Source organism: Drosophila subpulchrella, chromosome 2R, assembly GCF_014743375.2.
Source record: "Drosophila subpulchrella strain 33 F10 #4 breed RU33 chromosome 2R, RU_Dsub_v1.1 Primary Assembly, whole genome shotgun sequence".
Lineage (NCBI taxonomy): Eukaryota > Metazoa > Arthropoda > Insecta > Diptera > Drosophilidae > Drosophila > Drosophila subpulchrella.
In genome coordinates, this window is record NC_050611.1 from 14,851,874 (window position 1) to 14,876,030 (window position 24,157).

Consider the following 24,157-nt stretch of genomic DNA (forward strand, 5'->3'; position numbering starts at 1 on the left):
TAATTACTTTATTTTTTCAAAAATCTTTTGTCTAAAACGATATTTTTAAAGACTTTTGAAGAGGACCAAGCGTACCTAATTGTTTTTTTAAAGCTTTAAAACAGAATTTATGGCCAGCCAATCTTGAAATTTTTAGTTATATTAGAGCACCGAACAATAACCTTACTTATTATTTTAACGGAAATGAGGAAAGTATGTTGCGTAATTTCAAAACGTTTCTATTCTTTTTTTTTAATTAAAAATTAAATTAATTTAACCAAATGTATATTATGGCAGCAAGAAATATTCGAACAAAACTAACAAATAAAATCGTTCCTATTAATTTTTCCGTGGCTATACATATGTACATATGCATGCAGATTAAACTATTTGATGACTGTTTATAACGCACTGCTATTTAAACAACAACCGAAATATGAACTCACTGGATTTCATCGCCTTATTTTAAAGCTTAAAGCTTAGGCCATAAATTGACTATAAAAACATATGTCAAATGCAGAATGGTTTCAGTTGCTTTCTATCACTCACAGAATGCTTGCGTTTAAAGTCCTCATCTTTGCGATGTTAATAGTGCTGACCCTTGGTCAGTCTTGGCCTCCACGTATGTACTCCATATTTATTTATAACATTTTTAACCTCTTAATTTTCTTGGATAATTCATCTTTGGTTAATTAATTAAATAATTTTTTTTTCAAAATTTGTTTTTGTTTTAAATAACTTGTTTACCTTTAAATAAGAAATAGTGTACCACTAGGGTTGATAAAACGTACGGAAGTTGGATGTTTTCGACCTTATTACTAGATTACTTTAAAGCCGAGAAAAATGGCCTAAATTTGATTTTATTTCATACGTTTTAATGTCGCTAAAAGGTGTATATTATATTGTTATATTTAGTTGAAATACAAATATTTTATACAACGACATTTTATTAACCCATTTTATTTTTTGTATTAGATATCGGCAGCATAGGCTACAGGAGAGACGGTAAAAATAAAGGGCGAAACCAGAAATTATAAATATTATAATAATATCAAAACTATATGACAAATTTGTAAAGAAGTTTTTAGTTGCCTTAATGTTTTCAGAATGGCTGCAAACAGTCAAAAAAGTCTTTGAAATAAATTGTCTTCCTACTATATACTCAACCTTGCCATTTTATTTTATTCTTAGTTTATAGAAAAATGTAAAAAAAATGTATCCCACTTTTATGTATGTAAATATACAAACAGAAAGGGAACAATTATTTTTATTTCGGCAGTCACACCTTTTGGCTTGAATGACATCTTTCGTTCGGTGCACACCTTGCTTTGAGCAAAAAAAGGTTTCATCAGATCTGGAGATTAACAATTTTTATTCTTTAAAAAGAAAGACCAACTGTCTATTGACGATCTTTTCTTGAAGTAATTTAACATGAGAGTATTTCAGTTTTAATCAGTTACTCTGAGTCCATTATAATCGCAAATTGGGTAACTAAAAGTACTTTTTCGCCTTCCAAATTTGGAGTGCACTTTTATTTCCCTGAGGTAAATCGAAGAAAATATATGTAAAAGATCTAATTTATGGGTTTCGTATTGTGTTTCCCGTAATCAAGCAGCATATTTTTCCCTTAGTAGTCAAACGATGGAAAAGCAGATTAGAGCAGAAGTCGCCCGTGTTGACAAATGCATATTACAGCAACGTGCAACTGGCCGTAATAAAAGCCACGTCTATTGCGCCATCTGGACCACGAGAAGTGCGGCAGCCAAAAGGGGCCAGCATCAGTATCGAAACAAAGCAATCGAGGGGCGAAAGGTAGGAATTTATAACACAAATGTTGTAAACATGTTCATCACTTTTTGCCGCTTTTGCTGTTGCCTTTGCTGTGGGGCTTACGAGACAAAGGCCAAAAGCAGCCACATTCAACGTGCAGTGCGGCGAGCTCACGTGTTGCTGGAACAAAACAAAACAATGCGAGCGCATTGCAGGGATGCAGCAAAAAAAAGAGTATTGTGCCCAGCAACAATTGGTATGGGACCCATTAAGTAGGAATCGACTGGCCAATACCCCGGAATGAGTATTAATTGCGGGAATATTCGCCATATCCTGATAACTATACGCATCCTCCAATGGAAGTTGTTTCAATCAACACTAGGAACTTGTAGATCTGAAATGTATACAGCTTTCATATTTAGGGAGATATTTAAACATGTTCCTAAAATAATTAACAACAATTCGTTTCAAGGATGTCTAATGATATCTGCTTTGAATAGTGATAAAAAATATAAACAAATATAAAGGTTTTATAGAAACCCCTGTGATACCTCTCACCTGGTACTGATGCTCGGCACTTATGTGAGACTGAGAGCTCTGTGGCGCCGGTAGCTCCAAATAATAAAAGGATGATAGTCAAAGTTTAATGACAGTTCAAATGATGTTGCCGCTGCAGCTGCTGCCTCTGCCGCAGTCGACGTTACTGCATTGCTGCATTTTCCGATTGCAGGTGTGTGTTTTTGTTATAGTTTCATATTCGATGAGGGTATAATGATATAGTCATTAGGGCTGCTATACAGGTCCACAAGGAACTATTAAAAATATTTGCAGAATTCGAGTGGCACAAGAAAACGAAGATATTCAGAGATCGTATCATTTTTAATCACAGAATCCATATTAAATATGAATATATATATCGGAGAGAAACAATGAAAGGGTGTGTAATCTTCAGATGGATAAAAACTGAATTTCCACCCAGCTTTTTATACATTTTTTATGCATCTCTTTGTTGTTGCTCTGTGAGCTCTGCTGCCGTTGATATTATTATGATGGTTGCAGGCAACATGATGTTGCAACATGCGCTTGAACATAATAAATTTTTATGCATGATTTCTCACATTGCATGTGATGGCTGGCACTTGATGTGCCACATGGGGCGTATGCGCGACGTTCGCCGACTGAAATATGCATTTACACTTTTAAAGTTGTACACAAGCCCTTAAATAACATATAGCTTGTACACAAATGGAATCCGCTTCCTTAATCCTTCTCACCGAATGGTAATCTTGATCATCTGCGGTAAAAGACATTGTCATTAATGTCAAAAGTAGGAAACTAGCTTGAAAAACCATTCGCTGAGATCAAAGGCCAGACAAAGACATCAAATGTAAAAGCCAGATGGAGTGCTAAAATCAAGCCACTTAATTACAGTGGGTAATTATTAATAAAAAGTGATATTCATAGTAGGTATGAAACATTTTGTGTTAATTTTAGTTAATGAACATTTTGTTCTTGGAAATTAAGCTTTTGTTTTCGTCTTTAGCTAAAGGTAGATCTTTTCTATAGGTCTCTCTGAAGATACATATTTATTGTTGACGCCTTAAAGAAGACCACTGTGCATTGCCCGAATAAAAGATAAACGTTCTGCCATTCGTAGACAGTGGATTCGGGTAGTGGGAATCTAATGCCCATGCAAACCAGAGGAGCTCCACTTTATCCGCAGCCCGACAACTTCATCATCATTTGTCGGCGTGCGTACCAAAAACATATGGAAAGATGACTTAGCATCCCATGTTCACCCGCCGATCGTCGAGCGGATGCTGATCATGTGGGACTGGGCATTATAAATCGGCCCCCGGCACTTGTGCACTATGCCGCTCAATCACTCCGCCTTGGGCTCTTTAATTGCAAAATCACATTAGCATAAATTTGTTAAAAACATTTCAAGTGAAATTATTGCACAGCCCAGGCCCCGGGGGAACCAGAGACCCACTCAATCCTCCGCCGGGCACAATGACATTAATAAGCAATTACGAGTCAGAAATAGCAACTGCAAATTACTTCAAAAGGCTAAAAGCGAACGAGGCATCTGTATCTGCATTAGTATCTGCCTGTGGAGGCTGGCAGCCAGTCGGCGTTGGAGTTATGGTGTTATAGTGCAGCCAGTTCATCATCATATCGGGGGCCCATAGCCATACATCTTCATAGCGGAGGGACTGCGGAATGACCCCCAGTTAGCTGGCCTGCTCCGTTAGCCGTCGTCATCGTCATCGTCATCATCGCCGTTGTTTCGCCCATCACGGCACTGCACTGTTATGGCTTCAAGTGGCTCCATTCATTCCATGTCCGTCCGCCCGGCATTTTCCCAGTTTTCTCGCCAGTTTTCCTCGACGCCCTGCGCATGATGAAAAACTAAAACTGACGCCGCTCCACGACAGGCACGACAATGAGCCGACTGTTTAATGTCCGACTCTAACTCCAACTCCAACGGCAGGAGGCACTTTTTGTCCGCCTGACAATTTCGCAAAACAAGAGCAACCTTTATTAGCACGCCAGCAAAAAAATGGCAATGTTAGTTGGTCTTGGCCAAGAAAAAGCGCCGCTGGCTGGAATGTCCAATAGACGAAAGGGCTGCCCAACTTATTAGACTGAATAGTGACGGCTCTGTCTGCGGGCAGGATAACCAAGGGTTATGACTAGATTAGGCTGGGACTTGGCAGCTGAAAATGGCACGAAGGCAGAGTTGAAAGTTAATTATTCCAGGCTCAAACACTGGCCAACAGATTTGAATATTATGGGGTGTACAAACAATGTTTAAAATAAAATATGCTATTCATTTTTGGAGTGCTAAAACATTTAAATTTATTAAATCTAAACTATTTCTTTTGAGAAACTAAAAAAAATTATATTTGGATATATATTTAATTGTATAAATATATAAGTTTCATTTTCCCTTTTATCTATTTTGTGAGCCAGTGCTATTGGCCCAAAACTCCTAAACCAAAAAAGGGGGAAAATCTAGCAACTCATTCGGTTACAAGGCTCGTATCGTAAAGTTGGCCAACTCCAGTTCCACCCACTATGGCTCTAATTTGTTTGACTATAACTCATTCAGCCCGGACAGAGGAGAGTAATCCACCGCAGAATTGGAGACCAGTTTCCCGTTCGGGCCGCAAATATCTGCATTTATGTTGCATACATTACGCCGCATTTGGCGTTTCATGGTTGCCACAGCAGCACACTGATTATTGCTGATAATACCCCTGCCATACGGCAGTTGCCAGAGCCAGAAACTAACCCGAAAACCGAACCGTAGTGCTTCTGCCGTATTGCCAATGCCAAAATGAAAATGGCCAGCCAAAACGGCGGTGGAAGGAGCAAACTATCGCCTCGCCCCATTGCAGTTGCATCCCTGTGTTGCATATTGCTGTCGCTACTGTTGCTGTTGCTACTGTTGCTGTTGCTACTGTTGCTGCTGCTACTGTTGCTGTTGCTGCTGGCATAGATATGAGCGACAATTAAGTGTCTGCCGCATAATGATGTCGCTGTTTTTGCAGCACTAACCAAACAGAACTCGCTGTTGCAGTTGCCACCGCAAGTTTTTATCGCCACTAACCCAAGACCCAAGGATGGGCAAATAAAAACATAATGGCTTCATTTCGCGGTTGCGCCAAAAATGGAAATCGGAACTATTGCCTTAGAGATAATGATGAGAAGAAAACGAGTTTAGGCAGATGGCAAAACTTAGTCTTGGAAGTCTTAGAAGACCTCTTAAAATTTTGTGGCTTAAAAAGTGTAAAAAAAACCATTATAGCTCTTAAATAAAATTTTTAAAGTTTTGTTTTTAAAAATTTTCAATTCTATGGTACAAATTTTTTTTAGTCTTGGTAAGAAATCTAAGTGAATAAAACATTTAAAGGGTCCTAGCTGTAAAAACTTTGCACTAAAAAATAATTAATTTCTGAATTTGTGATTTTGAGAACCAACCTTTTTATAAGTAAGTTTGTTTATGAAGTGCAAAAACTCAACCTGAAAATATTTTGTAAGCCTTCTAAACAGAGTTTTTAATATGAGTTGAATGCATTTTCTTATTTATTTTTAGTTTTTGATCTTTAACCTTAACTCAATAACTTTTTTTCTTTTGTTACAGCACTTCTCCAGTTTTTCGGCTGACAAAAGCCCGTATTTGTAGCAAATGTTTGCTTTAGTAGATTCTTTGGGTTTTTTCTGAAACCGCTCCCGGAAATATGAGGACATCTGCAGATGTTCTATCTGGGGGGCCATTAAAAGTTGGAAAATATTTTGTTAACAAAAATTAAAAAGCCTCCAAGAGCGGCCAAGGGCTCGCCAAGTGGGAGTCTGCCGCCGGGCCGACCAATTCAATCGAAAATCCAATCTGGGCTGGGGACGATTTTTGAAGTGGCTCATATGTGGCGTTCCCACAGCAATTAAATTCGAGCCCAGGACGCGACAGGATAAGGCACACAGGAAAAAAAAAGAAGTTGACATGCTTGGCAAACAAACAAACAGGAGTCGAGAAAAAAGGACACCAAAAGACAACCGCAGACATGCAGGGACAGCACATCGCATATGTGGGCCGCCCGCCCCTTTTATTCAACTGCACAGCACCAAAAAAAAAAAACAAGCAAAAAGACAATCCTGGCAGGACACAGCACTCAGCTGCTCTTTCGGTTTAAAGAAGACATCGCAACGACCGCAAAAAGCAACGGAGCCACAGCCCAAAAGCCCGAACCACTTTTTTCACTCGTTTGTAGTCCTAGGAACAACAACTGCAAACTAAAAAGGACAACGGGCATACAAATAACATTAAGCCGGCCAAATCGGCGAGCAGACTCGTACCCACTAGGCACAGTCGGCAGAATCGGCAGGGTCCTCGCCAAAGGATATCATCGGCAGCTCGGAAGGTGAAAGCGCTCCACAGAGCCATGAAAATGACAATATACCCTGCCGTTAGCCCCCGGATCCTCGGACCCTCTGTGTGTGTGTGACACAAAACTGGCATTAGGCAAGGATTTGCGTTGATTATGGACAGCAATGGGTTTTGGCTTTAGCCATTTTCGAATGAAATGACAATGAAAGGTATCGCTCTCTCCGTTTTCCTGACAATAAGACAATAATGCCATAAAAAGAGCTTCGATTCCAGGTGAAGCCGAGTTCTGGATGCTCCGCCCCGTTGGCATTCGACTGATAAAACTAATTACATTGCATGGCTTAGGCGAAATGGCTGGGAGATTTATGCCCGGGGTCAGCAAAGTGCGGAAATTGATAAGCCGTTGTAATGGCAGTTTGCTTAAGGGGTTCCTTCCTGCCGGCCACGAAAACTGAAGGTCAGGAAATCGAAGCAATGGAGTGGTTAATATCTGGGAAGCAATAGATGAGGGTTCATTTAAGATTGTAATCATTCATATGCGAAATTCAAGACTGTTCCGACTTTTAAATCGAAATTTTTTATATAACTTATTTAAGTGTAGGAAATGTATCTATAGTTTAACCAAATTCATTACAACAATATCTTAAATTCAAAATAATTGTACCTACTTTTTCGATAAGAACTTTCCTTAAATTCCTTCAGTTTTAAAGGAGTTTTAAAATGAACAAAATATGTAAGGAATAAAATATCCTGTACAATAATACAACAAATCTTTGAGGGAATAAAAAAGCTGGAAAGAAAAAATAAACATTTTTATTAGACTCTATTTCGTACAATTTTCCCAAGTTCTGTGTAAATTATCTTTGTTTTCTTAATTGCCATTCTAGCAGAAACAAGTTCCAGTCGTTAAATTTATTTTTTTTTTTCCAGTCGCATAAATTGGCTTTTGACATTAGACATTTCCTCAAGTGTTTCCGTTGTCAGTTTGGACAGACGTTGCCATCATTTAAGCGAGCATTGAGATAAACATATTTTATTATTAATTCATTAGGCTGTTTTTTAATGGGCGGCATATTTTTTGGTCTGGCACTTTAATTGTTAATTAGTTTAATGTTCGAGACACGGCCACATGGCCCAGCACCCAAAATTGTCACTCCCCGGCCAGACTATTTATTGGACGTTCTAATTGGCGGAGTGCGTTGAATTGGAAACCACAGGAATTGGTGTGCTCTTGTTGTGTCTGTCTGAAGTCCCCCCTCATGGCACCCACTTCCCAGGGCCATAAAAAAGCCCAGCTAATAATTAAGAGCCGCTGACTCACCCACACCTCCCGGCATCCAACAACCACCACCCACCAAGCAAATGAACATAAATGGGCGCAAATGTCGCCTTGGTTTCTGGAGGGGTTCCTTCGCTTTAAGGGCGTGCTAATCGTAAAAAGAAAACACAGCCGAAATTATGAATTTGTTTGGCGTAATTTTACGCGCCCAAGACAACAGACCCGCGACCCCAAAAAGGCAAAAGAGAAACCCAAGAAGACCCGAAAACCATCCAAACCGAATCGAACGGTGCTGCCAATAATGACCCAATTTGGTGCATCAAAATTTATGTTTATTCCCTAGCCTTTCCAATATTAATATGTATAAAATTAACGAGGGAGGGAAGCCGGCGACGACGACGACCAAAATCGCTGCGCATAACAGGAAAATTACTTTTTAATCTTATGAGTCATTAGAAGACTTTTTTGACTTTTCAACAATAATGCTCGGTCGAAAGTGGAAAAGTGGGAAGTGTGAAGACTACCCGATAAAGACGAAAAAAGATGTGAACCCGAATTTAGATACAAATTCAAATATACACACCTAAGCGGCGTTGCTAAATGGGGAAACTCTTTTGTCTAATTTGGTGATGTGTGAACTTCTCTTGTGAGTCTCCAGTGATAAGAATATGGAAATTGATCTGTTCCAGGGCGTATTAGTATAATGAAGTCTGCTTCCCGATTGCATTGCCATATCTAAAATACGAACGCGTTTCCAATTCGATTTGAAAGAGTAAAATAACCTTTTAGTTGCAGCTGTGTGTCCAGATCTGATGGTATGTGGCATATGTCATGTGCCCCGCACAAAACATGTCACTGCCCATTTCATCCTGGTTTCCTGCCACCTTTCCCCGCCCGAAACTCCTCCATTTGGCCACACAATGCCACAGAACCCGAACGAACATAAAGGAAATTAATCAGATTTTTATTTAAACGCCCTTGGAAGGGCGTCACCCGGCACACAGGGACACATCGCAATGGTCTCCTGACCATTGTCCCTACCCAACTGAAACCTTTGACTCGAGTCCCCGAGCATTTTGTGTGTGCAATTTTTGTCAACATGCTCCGGCCATTGTCTTCGACCCCTTGCCCAAACTGTCAGTTTTGTCAGTTTTCTCTGGTACTGCGAGACCCATGAATGATTTTAGCAGATTTTTATATATATTCCGCCCTTCCTGCGACTATCCCTCACTATTGTGCTCGAAACCCGTTGCGTTCTGCGTGCCATCCGTCTCTAAGCATCCATACATCCAGCTATCTGTCCATTCCGCAACAACATCCACCGACCCATGTGGTTAGTTTGGTTTTGTCATTACAATTGTTTGCGTTCTCCACCATCCAGGGTCGGTCCTTTGTTGGATCGCACTTCGAATGGGCACAGACAAAGCATTTGGCAGTTGTGGGATGCAAGTTTTCAGTTGCCAGTTTTCAGATTTCAGCTGGAGCGGAAATCCCAAGGAAAGTTCTCTCGAAATGCAACATTTGCTGCTCGCAGTTGTTGCGCAACTATATTGGATAAAGCATTCTTTTTAAATGCTTACAATATATCTAAGCCGAATTGGTATTTTATATAAAAGCACAAAATACCGTCTAATATCTTAGAATCTATTTTACTAACGTTTTTACATACATAGGTTCTTAAGCAAAAGATATTCTGTAACATAGTCTGACACAGAGATATTAATTTTTAAAAATATTTTAACTTTATTCGTTAATTAAAAAAAATTGCAATACGTTAGTCACACAATATAAATAATTTTAAATTTATATATATATATTTTTACCAATTAATTGAGTTTGTAATTAAACTAAAGTACTTAATAAAAGGTGGTCGCTTTATAAAGCTATCATTTTACCATTTAAGTTTTGTCTTGTTATTTTTATTGCTTTTTTTGTGTGGTTTTCGTTATCCTTTCAACCGATCTCATTCACAACCCCATCTACCGCAGACAAACTGATTGCAAATGTGTTTTTGAACCAAAAAGTTGCCAAAACGGCAGGAGAGATTTCGCCCCCATAGATTCTCACTTATTTTACGGCATATTAGTTATGTGCCATAAACAAGATGCGGCGGTCCAAGTGGCGCCAGGAGCAAAACTGCAGCCTGGAGGAGAATGCCAGCGAAGCACAAAATTAGGGATGCCTCCCACTCCAGGGCATCCTGGCTATCCTGGAGGTCCTCCTCCTCCACCTACCATCATCATCAACCTGCGACAACTTGCAAAACACAAACGAAATTGTTCAATGGCGCCGCAAAAATGACCAAAATGCGATGCCAGCAGACGCGCCGCCATTTTATTTGCAGCACTGCCACTTCCGGCGGCAAGTAGTCTCAGTCCCCCCTCCCCCACCCCTCAGCTCCTCAATCTCCTCTGGCCAAAAGCTGCAAATTGATGGCGACTGGCGCACATTCAAAACGCTTTCATTATTGTCATAAGCTTTTGGCCGCCTGCGATAGCGCTGAAAAATTTCTCAGCGTACTTTTCGATTTCCGCTCTGTAATATTCAAGTGATTACGATGGCCAGAAACAGGAAGCAGCAAAGTGCGCCGGCCTGGGCAAGTTTTGCGCTGACGTGCGCTGATTTCAGGACTCCCGAGGCACATAGAGAAAAGCTTGGAGGTTACGACTGAGATCTACTTGGTCAGTTTGATCCAAAGATGCCTTCACTACGTTACAAAAAGTTAAAAACTAGTCTTTGTGTTGACTTTTAATAATATGAGTTGCAAGGAAAAAACCTATACCCCAAAAAATTTGCATGTCTTCTATTTTTGAGGGTTATTATGACAACTTCCTCTAATAGTAAATTTAAAAAGACTTTACAACTTGCCAAAATAAAGTTCAACTTTTTTATTCAGATTAAAAATGAACATTTTTTATTTTGGCTCTGTGTTGATACCATTATGCAAAAATAAACAACTAAATCATAAAAAATTTGTATTGCTAACTTCTTAAGAGGTACCTATTTGTACATCTATATCTAATTGTTGGGGAACAACTTAAAACGAGTTCAAAACTTGTCAAAATTTTCAAAAATGTATATTTTTATTATATTATTAAACTTTTTTGAATTGTTTTAAGTAATAAGTTTTATTTTCTATTTCATAATATACCCAATTTGCCACCGTGTAGCTAAAAGACCTTGCCGCATTATTTGTGTTGCTAAGTGTGCTGGGTTCTTGGTTCCCGATTCTCGGTTTTCGGTTTTCGGGTTCAATGACAAAGTTTACTACCACTAAGTATTTATAACTATTATTTATGTAGCCATCGCCCCCGACCCCATTTTAAATGTTCAGTGATGCGCAACGAATTTCTTAATGGTGCAATTTGGCGTTTTATGTTTGAAGTTTAGGCGAATGGCGATTTTCAGCAGTGGCAGAGGGTCCTTCGCCTGTGTCCTTCTGCTTTTCCAAAACGGTCTTTTTTCCTGCCCGCTATCGGTACGTGCATAAAGTTTTCGCAAACAATTATGGCCGCCTGGCAGACGACCAAACCAACCAACCAACCGACCAACCGAGCGGGCGGCCACCGGAAGTAAGGCGTAGGGCGGGGCAGGATCATGGCTGGAGGTCCTTCAATATTTGCGGTTTTTCATTAATTTCATGGTGTTATTTCCGCACCACCGTCTGGCTTCCGGCGCACTGTAATCGCACTCTGTCGTATCTTATTGATTTGAAAATATGTTTTATGATTCAGTTTGGGGGAAGAGCTGGTAAAAAATCAGAGTAAGAAGTGTGGGCCTATTATAGCAATCCACAAATACCTTAACTGCATTTCAGTTGAACACCCATTTATGTATAGAATATATACACAATACAGTTAAAAATGCCATTGCGAAACCAATATACACAACACTTTGGAGCACTCGGAATGACAAAATACCAATCCGCAGTGATAAAGTTGCAGCGCAATGGCTGGGGGAAAAAAATGTTGTGAAAAAACGAAATTATGCCAAGCACTTAATTGATAAAAAACATCCGACACTTTTGACAATGGCCGCCATCACGACACCTCAAATCATAACGACATAATGAATATGTGATTTTGTGCGAGTGTACGTGTGGGCGATCGCTGTGCAAAGAATGAAAATTAATTGAAATTGCATTTTGCATTCCATTGTCTTCAATTAATTTTCATTTCACTCACTTCGAAAAGCTTGTAATTCGATTTGCTGCGAAAATGTGCGCACTGGGACATTAATTCATGTACGTACCGTTGATAAAAGGGCAACTGAATCGTGCATGGTGTATCTTAAAGGGCCGCAATTAATTCTGTACATTATACAATTATGCTCGCTGCTACTCGCAGGCCGAACTTGTTTCCATTTAATCCGAACTACAGGCACATCGCTCCTCCGTTAAATGGCCTTCACTTGCCATTGGTTTAAGTCCTGTGCATAATGGGCTCATAACTAGTTGAACTAACAGAACTCCATTATCCAGCAGCTGCAACCATTTCGCATCCACAATTTCCCAGTTTGCGACCGAGTCACCAGTAATGTATTCAAAATCTTTAATGTAATTAATGCTGTTTGTTTAATGAAAGTTGTCTGAGCCGCTTTTCGCCCAGCACATATGCATGCATCTGCCATCCCCACCCAGTCTGGTCGGGAATATTTACCAAGTTCAGCCAGGACATTGCAATATGCAAGCTTGTTGCTGCCGTTGTAGCGGACATGCAACAACATGCGCCCAGGACCTTCGGATCCTTGTGCTGCTGCACCGGCTATGCCACACCACCAGTCGTGATATGGAATTATCGTGAATTCTGTGGGGCATCTACCGAATTCAAAAATGCTCAGTTAAGAACTGCACAAAAGAAAACGTTTCAAATATTGTATTTATAATAATATTTTTTTCACTTACTTAGCTTAGGTTACTCAAATTTTAAGGTAAAAACTTTTTTATGTTTACCAAGGAAAAATAATACAAAAATATTTTGCGTTATTTGTAGCCAACTGTAGTTATAATTATAAAAAAAATGTCCAAACAATAGGGATACATAATCAACCTATTTATTTTTTAATCGTTTTATATACTAGGGATTAACAACATGAAGAAAATTACTTCAAAACAATTGGCGATTTTCCAATCAAAATTAAAATAAATACGTGTTATATTAATTTAGATGGGAAAATCGTTTTAAAAATTTACATATCTCTTCGAAAATAACTTATAAGTTTTGTAGTACAAGGCAGGATCATATATAGCAATGAAGTCATGTTTTCTTTCCGTGCACTGTGTAAACAGGGCCTTATTGCACACTGCACTCGTAGCCTCAGTGGGCTTCTAATCATCATCGACAACTGTGCCATAGATTTGTCCGTCTATCTGTCTGGCAGCCAGACCATCCAATTCGGGGAACAACCCTCGAAACTCCGAATGTGTGCGTGGGTTCTAATGCGCTAAAGTGCTTTTCCCGAAAAACAAGTTACACTTTGCAATTTGCACTAAATCCCACTTGGATGTGGATGTGGATGTGGATGTGGCCAGGTCAGCCGTTCGACTGACTCCGGCTCTCGACTCCCCACTGGAGTATCCTGGCTGCATGGGCAGGCCGAGTTGTTTAGTCCTTCCTCTTCCTGTTTATGTCTGTCTGTGTGCAAATCCTTTGGCCGTTGCGTGGCAATTAAAAGGGATTTTCATGGCTAAAACGTATTTATTCAACACACACTCACATACCCGACCCGACTTTTCCCCCTCTTTTTCCCTCAGACTCTTCTTCCAACTCGCTTAATATTTGATTTTTGATTTGTGGCTGAACGTAAGGTAGTGGGAGGTGGAGGAATATCCTTTCCCGCCCCATCCATCGTGTCCTCGTCAAGTACTCTTATTAATTACTATTGATTTTGCCTCCTGTTCGGTGTTAATGAAATTGATTCGAATGGCCGCCGACTGCAGGCCACGAAACTGTGCGAGAGCCGCAAGGAAAATCGATAAAATCGCCGCAGTGGCATAGTTTTCGGGAAAGGTGCATTGAACCCCAGAACGCCGGGCTTTCCTCAGTTTTCCTGGGTTAAGCGAGAGCGTTCACAGTTTCACAGTCAACGGTTCGTCACGCTATCCCATTCAGGTGGACAAAGGAAGAGGGGTGTGGCAGACAGCATTTAGCACTATGTGTTGGCAGAACCGGAATGACAATGGATTTGGGAGCAGCATTTAGATATAACATAAAGATTATTTCCGTTTTGGAATAGGATATCCTAAAAGGTATTTCCAAATTTAAAAGTGAAAACATGTATATAATATGGAGTAATAGCTTATCTTAACAGAATACAGTACAAATATTAGAAAGGTTTCTCAAAACGAAGTGTATTAAACCGAAAAGATTTCCAAATCAATTTTCAAATAAAGATTTATTTCTAAACATTTCCTTTTAACCATGTAACAAAATTAAAAGCTTTAACCATATTTTTTAGATAGATTTTTTAGAAAAGCTTCTCAAAAATCATCTTTTTTTGCCACAATCCCAGCTTTCCCTCTCGAATCGATGCTTTGTGTACAGGGCATTCAGAGCCCATTCAATCGGCTGGTCATTAATTATGTAAAGTTTGCCTGCAAATAAAACGAAAATCGACCAAACATATGACAACAAATTGCCACCTGTCCCTCGAACCTTCTCCCGTCTCTATATTTTTGAAACGCTGGCAGCGTCAATATTGAATTTGAAATTAAAACGCCCCCGAAAATGGCAAAAATGGAAAAGGGCAAAGGGCCTGGATGGTGGCAACAGTTGTGCCAAATTGGCCAGCCCCGTTTTTCCACAGATATAACCCATGCCAGCAGATAAAATCTGCATGTGTTAATTACCGATGCCGTGGACTGGGCCGCGGTCAAGGGTCAGAAGACCGTCGATTGGGGATGCGGGGTCACAAAGGCGGAACGGAGGCAAAAAATTGTCAACATGGCGGAGTTTTGGCCCTAGAAAAGCTGCCAGCACAAGCTGCCGCCCTAGCGACGCGCATTTGATTTATAAACCCCGACGGATGGGGGCGCGTTCCACCCACTTGAATTTGCATTTACCTCCTGCAAAAACAAATAAACGTCTAATCGAGTCGGTGGTTGGGGGGCGGGAATGGGGCCGAATTGGCCAGGCCAGCATCAACTGTTGCCTCTCGCAGACAGACAGCAACAAATAATGTGACGTAACAGCTGCCCAGGGGGCGAGTGGCTAGAAAAACTGATGTCCGCCATAAACAAATAAAACTCAGTTCGGTCGAGAAATTGATTTTTTGCGCCTAATCAAAAACGAATTAATTTCGTCAGCATGTGACAAACAGCCTCCCATTGGATTGTGCGTGGTGGTTTGGACTCAGATTCGAATTCGGATGCGGATTTTTTGGCGTGCTCCCCTCCCCGGAAAAGTCCAACGATAGCCCCAATTGATTAAATTGGCATGAAATGAAATTTATGTTAGTGTCTGTTCAGTTCGGTGGTTGCAAGGTGTTCTCCTCGACGGGGGTGGCTAGTCCTTTGCCGGAAGTCCAACTTCATTTGGACCCAGCCAAGGGTTGGTACGAAACCCTCGACGGAGTTGCGGCCAGATTAAAGTGCCCACGAGAATATTTTTGCGGTGACTCTAAAAGAACACGACTCCAACGAGGGGAGCAAGAAGACTTTAAGATTCCGGAGGAAGCGAACAGGAGCTTTGAATGTTTTTTTGGAACCCTAATGGATACTGCCCACAAAGGGAGGATTAATTGGATTGACTCATATCAAAATCACCAGAGGGCAGTACTCTTTTAGCCTTCCGAATGGAAGATTTATCAAGATCTTTGGTAAAATGGGTAATAGAAGAAAGATTATAATCTAGGGAAACTTAAAGCCAGACAATGATTTTTTATATATTAGTTTAAAACTGCTTATTTTTTTGCCTAATCGACATCAGTTCTGTCAAAAATAAATAATATAAACTTTTACAGCTGTCAAAGAGTAAGAGTTTTAAATGTGTGACTGAAAATTCAGCGATTAGGCTGATATTTTTGACGTGTTCTCATTTAAAATCCAGAATTCATCTCCCATGCAGGGAAACACTGATATAATTTAGTTTTATTGAAAGCGGATTAGAATCTGTCATCGAAACAAGGCCATACATTGAAAAATGAATTAAAAATTCGAAATACTTTTTTGCATTTCAATCGATACGCTATGCCGATTTCCCCTTCATTTGGCAGATACATTTTTAATGTGGGTCGCACGCACATTACGCATACGCCGCGTGCAGCCCAAAAAATATGACTGAGCCGCCAAAATGCTGAGCAAACTTTAAATAAATGGCAGCCAGAATGTTGCAAAAGGAACGGCCGACCCGAAACAGACAGTGGGGCACCCACTCATCCATTTGTGTGTTTCGAATACCATAAAAGGCAGTCATAAAACCCTTTCCGCAAAACGGAAATCCCGCTTCAAAACAAACGCCATTAAAAACGAGGTCATGCTCAGTGGCAGGGCCATAGGGACACATGGAGGATGTAGGGTATTCAGAGGATATGGGGGATGGGTAAGGATATGGAATTTCGGGAACTGGAGTGGCGGCAGGATGAGCTGGTGTTTGGGCAATATCGCATTCAAGGACTGCCAAAAAGTCAAACAAAATTTACAGTCTCAAACTGCACAAAAATTTCAAAAGTTGGTGCCGGGAAAAAAAAGTGTACAACAAAAATATAATATTTTAAAAGTGCTCATAGGGAGGCGGTATAAAATATGGGCTCAAAAAGTTCAAGTTTACGAGGGGGTGCTGTGGGGGGAATATATATATATATACACATACGAGTGTGCTTTCTAAGGTATTTATTTTCATAACGCAGCACAACATAAGGAAGCAATAAATTTAAGCTGACTGACGACAGTTTGCATGTGGATGGCATGGTATAGGGGGGTTTTTGAGGGGGCTCAGGGGACTCAGGGGATAGGGTCCTGGCAAGGATATGCTCTGTTATGTCTGGCTTTGGCTTTGGCTTAGGCGGCCTGCTGTTACGCCCCCCACGCCCCCTGCTCGGCATGTGTCGTAGGTAAAATGCCAACAGTCGTGTCTGCACATATATCGCATAGTTATTGTTTTAAAGCTTTAGTTACTGCCTTTCCCCCCGCCGCCCTACCACTTGGTCTGCGTCATTTAAATAAATTTTATGCAATTTAGTTAAGCTGCTCCTTCGCCCTGTCCCCCGTCCCTTTCGCACACACTCCCCCTCTCGCTCTGGCTGCTGCACTTCGGCTGAGTGAGTAAATGTCATTTAAATTTCTTGTGCCTTCTCGCTCGTCAGCAGCGTATGTGTGGCATTCCAATTTCTTTTCGTCCTGTATCGCACATATCCCTTTTACAATCCCCAGCACCGCTCGCAATAAAATATTTAAGAAGGGGCGGGGAGGCGGATGGTTGCTACACTGAAAGAAACGCATCAACTATATTGAGGAGGGAACAAATATTTTTGAAAAGATTCAGATTATTCACAGAACTATAAAGGAATCTTTTATTTATACTAATATTATAATAGGTATATTAATGTATAATATAATTGCAACTGCATAAACATTTAACTTATACTTAAAATAAGTATTATATTTTTGAATTCCAACTGCATTGACATTTAATTTAAACCTAAAATAAGTCCAATATATTCAAATTTCAACTGTATTGACATTAAATTTAAACATAAAATAGTTTTAATACCTTTACTAATTTTTATATTTATTACCTTTTTTTCTCAAAGATATAATGTTTAAATTCTAGTTATCAAAAGTATTTCTTTATTTTTTTCTGTAATTTTAAAACATTTATTCTTTCATATTTGAGCAACCTAAAAAGTTTATTTTTATTTACTCAATAGGTTCTTTCAGGCTAGTATTGACCAGGCAACCCATATGTTTGATCCTTCATCCTTTTTCTGCCCGTGCTCGAGCTCGTTACCTCCCATTTGTGTTTTGTGTTTCGTGAGTTTTTCCTTTGGTTTTTCCGCCCACCCCCCGAATCCTGTCGTATGTCACCGGCAACTTGACTGAGTTGTTAGTTTTACCGTATTTCTTGTCTCCGTTGTATCTGCTGGATATGTTGTATCTCTTGTTGCTGCTGCTGTTCCATCACATCATAAAAACGTGTGTGCGATAGCTTTCCTCTCCAGTTTTTGTTGCCGCCGCCGCTTGTTCAGGTTATTTATGTTTGCCATGTTGCGTTTGTCAAGTTTTTGCATTTGGAACAGACGCGCTTGAAAGCATTATGACTTAATTCTTATATGGCGCTCAGACATGATATGGATCCATAATCCAGCAAGGCCATACCCAAAGGAAAAGCGACACTTTAGGTTCCCATACTTTTGGGAAACATTTGAAATTACATTTTGCAACATCAAGTATTTACATGGCAAATTCAATTGTTGTCAATTGTGCTGCAAAACCCAAAAACTTCCACTGCAGAGGCAGCCTATGTTGCTAATTGAATCAAACTTAATTAAAAATGTCTTGACATGGCATAAATCTCGGGAGAGTCTGCCACCTGCACAGGTGAATGAAAGTGGAGAAAGGCGAGAACATATGCCAGCAGCTGTTCGGCCCTGGGGCTGCCTCAACTATTTATTTGCACAAAAAATATAGCAAATGTCAAATGTGTGTTTACACAGACCGAATGCGAACGGCAAAGGAGCTCTGCGCTCTGAGCTGCCTTAAAGAAAGAAAATTGCTTTAGTAAATCCTAACGAAAATAAACAGAGAACACAACTTGAGTAGCAAAGCAAACAGAACCCTCCTCACACAACCGGAAAAGGTGCGCCCAGGTGGGTTTGGGCTTGGGGTTTGGCTTTGGTCGGGTGCTTTTCATCTAGGGGTGGTGAGGTGCCTCGAGATCCGCATTTGCAAAAGTCAAAAAGGGTTAAGGCAAGCTCCAAGTGTTTATTATGTGTGGGTGCGAATGAGCTACCCCTTCTTCTCTGCCCCGGTTTTTGCCTCAAACGTGAGCGCTCTCATATGGCCCTGCCTTATGTATGACACTTAAACATGCAAAGCTGCTTGCCAAGATGATTTATATTAGCCATGATTTCTGGCAATTTTTAGCACTCTGCGTACACCCCGTTTGCTATTCTTCGCCAGGCGTCGGAGGTGTTGATTGTTGTTGAAATTTCTGGCGGGACAGGGCGAACTAAGTGCTGTGACATATTTCGGGCCATGATAATAAAAAGTTATTTGGATCCCCTTCTCTCCAAAACGAAGTGATTACATGCCAAGGATATTGTGCGAGTGACTCTAAGCAGCATTAGGGCAGAAAGTAAAAGGCTGACAAGAATATTTTCCGAGATAAAAGGTAAACTTCTAAAAAGAATGGCTTATATACACCAGCAATTAATAGCTGTTCAGTGCAAAAACGGCAAAACTTGGTACTCATAACCATGGCTAATGGGAGCCAAATGTTGGTCAACTTATTCTTCAGTGGAAACCATTACAGACCGCAAAGCAAAATCGTGGGCCACGCTACGTATACGTAATGCGGTAAAAAAAAGAGGCGGATGGGAGATGGCCTGCCTGGCCACACACACAAATACCCAAACACACTTGGGCTATCAAATTAAGTAATTGCATAATTGTTTCACTAGCATTTTACTATGCCCACGGGTGGCCAAAGTGACGGAGACATCCAGCCATCTAGCCACATATACCACCTAACAACCCATCCACCCTCCTCCTTCTTGGCCTTTTATGTTTGTGCCAAGTTTCTTTTATTTGCCTTTTGGTCGATGGCTAATCCCCGCCCCCTGCCTTTTGCTACGTGCCTGTCTTTCGGTTTTCGTGGCTCCGGCCCCGCCCACTCCGCCTGCGCCCCTCATAAATCAGCGTCAAATCGCCGAGGACTTAGTCCGGAGCCCCGAGCTCCGTAGTTTCTAATTGTTTTGTTATAGACACATATCCGTGCGGTAGCGTGGCCCATTCGAATGCAAAATGCAAATGCCTGCAGACCGCAAATGTTGTAAATGCCCTCCGCACCTGCCAGCAATCCAGACCCCCCTCCCCCAAGATGGTTCACCTGGGAGCAGGCGATTGCACCTGCGAACGGTGGGTATTATATCTGAAACGTTAAATCATTTTTATTAAATATTATATTATATTTATGGGGACTACTTAAAGATCCTGTCCCCATTTATTAACATTCATTGTATAGTTTGCTCAATAATATATTGGTTCCTAACTTTTTTTAAGGAATGATAATATTAAAACCATTATCAAGCCGTTAAGTTTTACTCATATATTTCTAGTGTAAACTTATAGTACCTAGACATTATATAGTTACTTTCTTTACGAACAAATTTTAGATAAAGTATGAACATTTTGTTTTCAGTCAGAATTTATAACCCAACATGCTGTATTATACCAATATTACTGAACGATAGTCCTTAAAGAAAGTCATTCTACTTTCAAAAAATTTTAAGTTTTAAAATATTTATAATGTGATGCAATAATACAGTTTAGAGTTTAACTTATTGGGGGAAGTTGAAAAATGTAATATTAATAAAATACCTAGATATTATATGCGGTTATTATATACCATAGATTAGTTATTTGTATAATTTGGGACCTTTTTAGCCGACTTAACCCACTGTGCTGCGGTCAGGCAACTTTGTGGTGGTCACTCGAGCCGACTAGTGTGCTCGGCGTGATAAGGCCAACAGAGCGGTCAAATATGGCGCTAACATTATTACCCTGAGCCGAAGGATGTCTGTGTTTGCTGGTCGGAATCGGATCGAGCGTGTGAATGCGGCAAGGTAAGCATATAGCTACATATAAGGATTTACTAGAACGGGTTGCCCTACTGTGGATTTCGGTTGAAAGAAATGTAATAAAGAAACCAAGGCCCTTGGAAAACCATTTTAAAATTGAAGGCATGTGCTATATATGTAGTACAAATTTATGGAACTAAATCCTGTACTCTCATAAATAACTCAATGGATTCTCCCAATTTCGTCATTCTTACTCTTTTTTTTTTTTGTTTTCCTCTGCACTCTATTTTTTTCCGATTTTTTGTCAGTTTTTTCATTGTCTGTTTATTTATAACCCATCCATACACTGCAAATCGAACATATATCATTCCTAATTACTGGCACTAAGCTCTGATTGATCTACTCCTCCCGAGACTGAGGACGTGCCTGTGGATCTGGATTTATCGTCGGTGGGGCAGCAGAAGCACCCGATGGAAAGAACAGCCCATTTGCCGCGCCTCGTTGCTAATTTTAATATTATTTTTGGAAATCTCATAAGAGATTTCCCCCTTTTTGCTGCGTTTTCCTTTTCATTTTTTTTTTTTGCCTAGCTGCCTCTTTGATGCCCCGAACTGTTGATGTCTTTATTGGAGTTGGTATGTGCTGCTGCTGTTCGCATTATAATTTCCATTCCGCCTTCATTCAGCAGCAGCTCAGCCCGCGGATCTTCATCGGATCGCTGGCATCTTCACGGGGCTTTGACTGTCTATAATTGGCTTGTCTGGCCCTCCATCTGACAAAAGGGGAACTCGTGTGCGGGTGCGGACTTTTAATCAAGATCAAGCGTGATAAATTGAAGTCTCCATGGGAATCGAGGGGCCCTGGCATTGATTGAGCAACTGCAAGTGGAGCCCTGCAACTGAAGTACTTCACTCACCGGGAAACAAATACAATTGGACGATTAATCACAATTTCAAAATGTTACGAACGGCAGGGAAAATGAAAGTTATTTATTTCATTTGCTTAAATAAATCTGTAATAAATAAACATAGCGCAAGATGATCTTGCAAATTCAAAATAAATCTTCGCCTTGTGAAACATATGCAATTGGAAAATCATTAATCAGTATATAGAAAATTTACGTACTTCAGGGAAAATGAAAAATAATTAATTTGAATTGCTTAAATAAATCTATTATAAATAAGTCTAGTGCTAGATGATCTTGCAAGTTCTAAATAAAACTGCGACTCGTGAATAAGATTGCTGATTTTAAAGTTAGCTTAACATTTTGGATTTTTGAAAGACAGAAACCATGTCTAAAGTTTGGTTAAATTATTTTTAAAAATATTTTCGAGAATTGATAATAGTGTTTTCCTGTGATTTTTAAATCAACATCAAAGACCAAACGGCATAAAGCATAACCCGATTAAATATGCCGTCGGTAAATCCCCACAAAATGCTTTATAGGTTCATTAGCGGCATAGAATTATCGTTTATTGCAGATCGGATCCCTGTGGGAGTGTGCTATAGAAGACCGTCATATATATTCTTTGATTCCTTGACGCATTTCGCAATCTGGCGATGCACAGGCCATAATAATGAGCCGCACATCACTCGGAATGCGTTGGAACAGAAATCAAAAACAATACTGCTGCTGCAACATAAACAAATGCGATTATAAATCGTGGGGCTCACAGCCGACAAAGAAACTCTGTGGCTCTGAAAATCCGATTGTCAGTCAGCGCCTTTTTGCATTCCAAGGCGTTTTTGAGCGTCTGAAGTGGATTCTAAGAAACATTCGCAAATGTGCGTTGTGTATTCTGCATATCAATGGCGAGAATACAAAGATATGCGTACACGAACGACTGTGTGTCAGTTCATGAAACAATGCAGTGCGGGGACACAAAGGCCCCTTGACAGGGGCTAATAGCTAGGGTCAACAATTAAACTCATTCTGTCCGTCTCGAATGACTCCCCGGTCCCCAGTCCCGGAGTTTAGGGACTGGGACTGTCTATCCGCGTGGCTGACAACTGCAGCGCCATCTATTTGCAATGCATTAATTTTAGATCGCACCGGAAAATCGACCCTCGGCCTTACTTGGGCACTGGCAGCAGAAATTCAAATTCAAACACAGGAAAAATCAATCGCCCGCACTGTCAATGTGCCCGCATTTTCCGTTTCACTCCGTTCCGGAGCTGCTCGTTTTGTTTTCTCTCGTATTTTCATTTGATTCCATTTGATTTTATTTTGGGCACGGGCACGGGCAACCACATTTCACCTTCCTGGGGAATCGATGGCGCGCCAACTATGTAAATATTTGTCACGACCGCATGACAATATTTGTTCAGACTTTGATTCACTTTTTACGCGGACAGACCTTGATGGAGTTCTGTCCAGAGTGACAGTAACTAACTGAAGCATTTATGTTAAGGTGTCGGTTAAACAAATATTTATGGATATCTATTAAATATTATGATGAAAATTAATTGCGTTGCATTTCTAAAATTCCATTGAGTAGACCACAAACTTATCTACTTATGTTTACTGATAATAAATATTCATTATGGAATATTTGCAGCTTAAAATATTATAAAAACTAAACTAAAAATAGTAAATAGTTCATAAAACAAAAAAAAATTTTGATAGAAAAGGTTGGATATAAAGTTTGAGGTTCCTAATTTAGATTTAATAATATTCAAGATTGTACATCTGCACTTTCTGCCGTCATTGTTTTCTTATGTCTTCTCCTAGAGAGCACTATATAATGAAGGAGATGTAGAGGCTCTCACTTTTGTTTGTTGTTTTTGCGCAGTCGCTTGTTGAAATGTGTATCTTGTCCCCAGTGCATTTCCGCCCGGAATGCATCATAAAAGTATTTCAAATTAACAGTAGTAAATCAGGCAGCAACCATAGAGAGAACGGTGAGCGGGCGGGACAGAAATTGTTGGGTAAACAAATATCGACATCAGCATGCGTGCTGGCTCTGTGATAAATATGCATTTTCCCCGCCCACCTCAAAAACACCATTCGAAACGGCAGAAGACCGCGGAACGTCAGAAATGCAGCGATGCACTTGTCCGGGAAACCTGTCGCCGGTGACAAATCCCAGCGGCAGGTGATTTGAGTTTCAGTTGACGGGAGCGGGCTGAACATCAGTGACATACCGCAACTGGCGGCATTGTCTTAATTTAATTAATGAATTCCGGTATATGATACGATTCAAAAATTAATCTAAACATGTACTAGCAGCATTAGCCTACAATTTGCAACCACAAAATAACTAACTGATTTATTTGCTTATTACAACTAATTTAATTTTTACACCGATTTTAAAGGCAACGTATGGAAATACATGATTTTTTGTAAATTCCTCTGACAATTTAGAAGGAAATACATTTTAGGCGGTTCAGATTTGTAAATACAATCATTAGAACCCTTTGGTTTACTATTTATGATAAACATATTTATTTCTTTTTTTCAAATTAAAATTAAGTTTAGTAGGTGTAGAGGCAATCATCTAATT

General features: G+C 40.1%; 1 long non-coding RNA gene across 1 annotated transcript; it reads left to right on the forward strand.

The window, feature by feature from the left end:
• The first annotated feature begins 523 nt into the window (after positions 1-523).
• Positions 524-1,140, forward strand: LOC119551924. The gene is made up of 2 exons (XR_005219561.1): positions 524-601; positions 955-1,140. It is a non-coding gene; the product is annotated as an uncharacterized LOC119551924 (long non-coding RNA).
• Positions 1,141-24,157: the final 23,017 nt, after the last annotated feature.